The sequence below is a fragment of the Chiloscyllium punctatum genome, chromosome 3, assembly GCF_047496795.1.
Source record: "Chiloscyllium punctatum isolate Juve2018m chromosome 3, sChiPun1.3, whole genome shotgun sequence".
NCBI lineage: Eukaryota > Metazoa > Chordata > Chondrichthyes > Orectolobiformes > Hemiscylliidae > Chiloscyllium > Chiloscyllium punctatum.
In genome coordinates this window covers 152,096,846-152,103,194 of record NC_092741.1, presented here as the reverse complement: position 1 = coordinate 152,103,194, position 6,349 = coordinate 152,096,846, and positions in this window count along the sequence as shown.

The following is a 6,349-nucleotide window of genomic DNA, read 5'->3' as shown; positions in this document are numbered from 1 at the left end:
CTGAGAGCTACCTCTGAGGGAACTGGATCAGTGTGGAGTGAAGGGCCCTGCTCTTTAAAGAGAAGAGGAGACTGATCTTGTTGGTGTCTTCGCATTAAGGAGGAGTTTATTTTGAAGTTCTTTGTTTCTCCTTCATATAAAAAATAAACAGGAAATCACAACATGGGTGCTGGGGTAAATATAAGCATTGCCACAGTTAGGTGGTAGTGTGGGGGCAAAAGAGAGAGAAAAAATAAAAATAAAAAAGAAGTAAAAAAAAAGAAAAAATATAAACAGGAGATTCAGAAAGTTTCTTCAGTCTCGGGACTGGCTCTGAGCTGGCTCGGAGCCCATGTACTATGCATGCTTAAATAAAGGGTGACTTAGTGACAGGATTCTATTTCCTGTGTAGTTTAGATTCATTTTCCATGTGGTGAAAACTCAACAGCATTTGCACAAGAGTCAAATACCACAGTACGTGAGCAAAATCTGGGCAAAAGTGCTGAAGCAGCAGAACAAATCCCAAATAGATTTCCATTTTCTAAAACATAAACCTTGGCCTAAATTGTTCACGTTGCATTTCCTCAGCATCTATCCTTGAAGAAAAAATATCAGAAGGACTTCGTTGTTCGAATGTTTCTCAAGAATAAACTTGCCTACATCAGTCTAAGTAAGACATTATATCAAGACATTAATCATTATGCCTTTTGGTTCAACACATGACTAAAAATTGTGCACAGGCAGAAAATGAGAACATTTTTACTTGAAATAATCTGCGGATGACATCTGCAATAATTAAAATCAACTGAATAGCACAAATGGAAGATATCCCAAAATCTATCATTAAAAGAATTGTGACCGGTTCCACAATTCTTCTTTCATGGTCGAATCTGCTTCCTTACATTTGGAGCTGAAAGAACACACAAAGGAAATGCTTACAGACCCATATGTTGGAAGTTTTGTTTGATTTATAGTGCAACATGTCTCATCTGTTGGACTGTCATTGCATTAAGCTCACACACAGCCCTGATCCAGCTCAGTCTTGTCTTTACAAGTATCACGCTGTTAATTGCATTATATCTGCTTTGTAATTTTTTTGTGTCCATCCATCTGTTAGACAGTCCTCAAAGAGTATTATGGAAATTTTCTTTCATCTTCTATAACATATTTCTCCTTTACTGTACACTAAGAGCAGACATACCAACAGAACGGATTGATGATTCCTTCAGTCAACAATTGGAAATGCAAACAAAATATCCAAATTAATTTAAAATCTGAAGTGATTGAGTTCTTCAGTGTTGTGGTTTCATTCATCACTTGACCCTGTAAGGGAAGTATAGATGAAAGGATTAATAATGTTCTGCCAAAATGTGGACATTGGTGGTGCTATGAATCTGATACTTTTCAATTTAGTGTGATCTTAAGGTTCTGGGAAGAGGATGAGATGGGCAATGATTCCTACTTTCAAATCAAGGGGAATGCATTAATAGATAACACATTTAAGTTTGTAGTTTTGGTAAATCTCCATACAAGCAATACAATACATTCTAACAACATTACAGAGTCAATTTTACAGTGATCAGCATGGTTATTTCATTTCTGGCAAGTTGTAAGAGGAACTATTTAGTGAAAGACTGTGTACGACAGTGGGTGAAAAAGTGCAGATGCAAGAAAGTCAGTCATCTGGCCCAAGAACAAGCTCAAGTGCTCCTTCAACTGCTGTGCCAAGGAATTTGAACATCACAGGGCTTGCATACAAATGTACTTTAGTAGTTCAAAAGCAGGATTGTATGGGGTCATTTAAGACTGTGCCATGCAGCTTGCACACTTTAGATCTCTTCAAGGCCGAAAGCCTAACCCACATCTGTGCAATGCTTCATTACTGTCAGATCAAGATGTAGATTGCTGCAGAAAATGTGACCATTCTTGGGCTTGATAAAGTAAAATATGCATAATTATTGAGAAACTAATAATCTATGAGAAGGTTGCATCATCCACAGCTAACTAAGGAAGTCATAGGTCATACCAAATTGAAAGAAAAGCCAAACAATGCTGTGAAGAAGATTGCAACAAAAAAAAATTCAACAAGCAAAGAATAATGACAAAATAATATAGAGGAGAAACTGGCAAGATATATAAAAACAGATTTTTCTGTGAGTATGCAAAGAGGATAAGAATGGCTAAAGTTGATCCCTTAGAGTATAACGCTGGTGAGCTAATATTATGAAGCTAAGAACTTACAAAGGATTTCCATAAATGTTTTGTAAATGTTCATAGTTGAATACACAAAAGGTGTCCCAATAATAATAGATCATCAAGGGAACAAAGAAACTTAAAACAGTCACTAATTCCAGAGAAAAATTACTTGGAAGATAAATGAGGCAAGGGGCTGACAGATCAAGGAAATCTGTCTAAATTCTGAGGCAAGGTTTCTTAAAATTAGGATTGCAAACTGTCATAGAGTCACGACTGGATTATTCAGGTCATGAGATCCAAAGCAGCAATAGTTTCTGTTGTGCTCCATCCAAGTGCTACTGATGCAAGGAGCCTTTAAATCCACACGTTTTTCAATGGTGGCATGGTCTAACTGGCCAGTCTTCCAAATGAGGAAATTAATTCGGAGTAGAAGTAGTTTATTTGGCCCATCAGGATGCTCCATCATTCAATAAGATCATGGCTGATTGGTCTGCGTTCTGGATTCCATATCCACACCTACTCCCGATTCCCCTTACAAAAACTATCTACCTCTGCCTTAAAAATATTCAATGACCCTGTTTCCAGCACCTTCTGAGGGGAAGAGCTCTAAAGGCACACAACTCTCAAATAAAAACATTTCAATTTTCTCTGTCCTAAAAAGGCAAGGCCTGATTTTAAAACAGTGGCCTTTAACTTACCCAGAAGAGGAAGATCCTTTCCACATCCACCTTGTCACGCTCATTCAGGATTTACATACTTCGAACAAATTACCCCTTGCTCTTTTAAATTCCAGTGAAAACAAGCCCAGCCTGTCCAATTTATCCTTGTAAGACAATCTGTTCATTCCAGATATCAATTTATGAAACCTCCCCCCAAACTGCCTCCAATGCATCTGTGACCTCCTTTAAATAGGGAGATCAAAGTTGCACACAGTGTTTGAGATGTGCTCTCAGCAATGCCCTGTGCAATGGAAGCAAAACATCCTTACTTTTATGCCCAATTCCTCTCACAATAAAGGACAGCACCCCATTAGTCATCTTAATTACTTGGTGCATCCACGTACTCTTGTTTGTGACACAGCAACTCGAACACTAGACAACTCTGCACCTGGAATTCTACAGTCATTCTCCATTTAAACAGTGCTCTGCCCTTTTTATTCTTCCTGAAAAAGTAAACCACTTTATATTTTCTCACGTTGAACTCCACCTGCCAGATTTCTTTCCACTCACTTGACACGTTTCTGTCAAGGAATTCCAATAAATTGGCTAAACATGACATCGCTTTGACAAAACCATGCTTACTCTTCAAGATTACCTTGAGATGTCCAGATGTCCAGTTATAACTTCCTTAATAGTTGGTTCTTTAAGACATGATTCTTGGTTTTGAATAGCCCACTGAAAAGGCATCTGCTTTACTTTAAAATTATTTAAAATACAACAGATTGAACCGTCTGTGCTCTTACGTCTTTCTATATCCCACACTGTCAGAGCCCTCTCATTCATTATGGCTGCAGCACAGCTCTCAATCTGGTAAATGTGAAGGATGTGCCATATTTGCTTTAGACATGAAATGTAATAAATCCTCTGTCTTGGCAAGAAATGCTCTGCTGTCAGTGTTTGAATGCATTGTGGAGTAAAGGCCAGGCTATATGATGAACCTGTTTTGCAGGAAGATTGTTGAAGTTCCTTCCTGCCAGGTATTTTAATTTGGGGTCTATAGAAAGAAGCTCGGCCGTAATTTCCCAAAAGGATGGTAGTCATTGCTGAACCGTGATTATGAGATGGGCAGCTGAAAACTCCAATGGACCTGGAACTCTCCAAGAAAGTACCAAACACTGAGTTGGAGTTGGGGAGTTCCAACTCACTTAATAGTTAGCCATGGAAAGGAAAACTGCTCTAACTGCTATCTAAAGGACGAAACAGACACCCCTTCCTCTTGCATCCTGAAACTCCTCCCCTTGCCTCCCACTGACTCCATGGAATCCCAAACAAATCCTGGACCCAAATCTACTCTGAACAGCCATAAGCACCTGAAGACCCTGACATCATCCCTAATATCAATAGACAATATAGACAATAGCTGCAGGAGTAGGCCATTCTGCCCTTCAAGCCTGCACCACCATTCAATATGATCATGGCTGATCATCCTTAATCAGTATCCTGTTCCTGCCTTAGCTCCATAACCCTTGATTCCACTATCCTTGAGAGCTCTATCCAACTCTTTCTTAAATGAATCCAGAGACTGGGCCTCCACTGCCCTCTGGGGCAGAGCATTCCACACAGCCACCACTCTCTGGGTGAAGAAGTTCTTCCTCGTCTCTGTCCTAAATGGTCTACCACGTATTTATAAGCTGTGTCCTCTGGTTCGGCAGTCACTATCAACGGAAACATGTTTCCTGCCTCCAGAGTGTCCAATCCTTTAATAATCTTATATGTCTCAATCAGATCCCCTCTCAGTCTTCTAAACTCAAGGGTATACAAGCCCAGTCGCTCCAGTCTTTCAGTGTAAGGTAGTTCACACATTCCAGGAATTGACCTCGTGAACCTATGCTGCACTCCCTCAATAGCCAGAATGTCTTTCCTCAAATTCGAAGACCAGAACTGCACACAATACTCCAGGTGCGGTCTCACCAGGGCCCTGTACAGTTGCAGAAGAACCTCTTTGCTTCTATACTCAATTCCTCTTGTTATGAAGGCCAGCATGCTATTAACCTTGTTCACTACTTGCTGTGCCTGCATGCTTACTTTCATTGACTGGTGTACAAGAACACCCAGATCTCTTTGTACGACCCCTTTACCTAAATTGATTCCATTTAGGTAGTAATCTGCCTTCCTGTTCTTGCCACCAAAGTGGAGAACCATACATTTATCCACACTAAACTGCATCTGCCATGCATCTGACCACTCACCTAACCTGTCCAGGTCACCCTATAATCTCCGAGCATCCTCCTCACATTTCACCCTGCCACCCAGCTTAGTATCATCAGCAAATTTGCTAATGTTATTACTAATACCGTCTTCTATATCATTAATATATATTGTAAAAAGCTGCAGTCCCAGCACTGATCCCTGCAGTACCCCACTGGTCACTGCCTGCCATTCCGAAATGGAGCTGTTTATCACTACTCTTTGTTTCCTGTCAGCCAACCAACTTTCAATCCAAGTTAGTACTTTGCCCCCAATACCATGTATTCTAATTTTGCTCACTAACCTCCTACGTGGGACTTTATCAAAAGCTTTCTGAAAGTCCAGATATACTACATCTACTGGATCTCCCTCGTCCATCTTCAGAGTTACATCCTCAAAAAATTCCTGAAGATTAGTCAAGCATGATTTCCCGTTCATAAATCCATGCTGACTCTTTTATCTTCTTTTATGCTGAAAGCATTTAATAGTTCTATTGAAATGTAGCCTTATTTCTGTCACTGCATTCAGTTGCACTCGGGAGATGAGTTCTGGCCCGAGTTTGGGAGCTGTGCTCGACCAAGCTGAGGTGGAGGAGCACTCCAGAATGTCTGAGGCATCTGTTGCAGTAGGAGACAGTGGCAGCTTATTTGCTGCTTGCCAAAACTCTTCGAGAATCCCTCTCAATTGAAAGTCCAGAAGCCTCTTCAGTGAGCGTAGTGCAGGATACTTGGGCGTAACAGCAGAAAATGTGTTTCGCTGATTTTAAATGAATATGCTTAAAATTGCCTATATTGGCAATTGTAAGAAAGGATGCAATTTGTGTCAATTCACTATGAGGAAAAAGCAGAGTATTGGATGGTTGTGGGATGGAGACAAGAGAGGTGAATGGAGAATCTGCAAACCGCACCGATAAGGAAATTTCTGCCCCTGTGCTCTCTCGAATCTGCTGAAGGACTGAAAATCTAGCCCAATAATTTCCTTTCTGCCCTAATATCTTGAGAATGAAGTGCTGCCACTAAAATTCAGTTGGTTCTCTGCAGCAAGAGAAGGAAAAGTTAAGGGGCATGGTACGGTGCCTGCTCTTTTAGTTACAAGTACTTCAGATGTGGCTCTGAAGGAGCCTTTGCAGTCTGTTTCTCTGACTAGACAAACACAACAGGAATGAAAAGATGGGGCTAAAATACACATTCAAACAAAGTTTCCATGTAGAACATTAAGGTGGTGATGAAAACAAAAAATGCTGGAAATCATAGCAGGTTAGGCAGCAT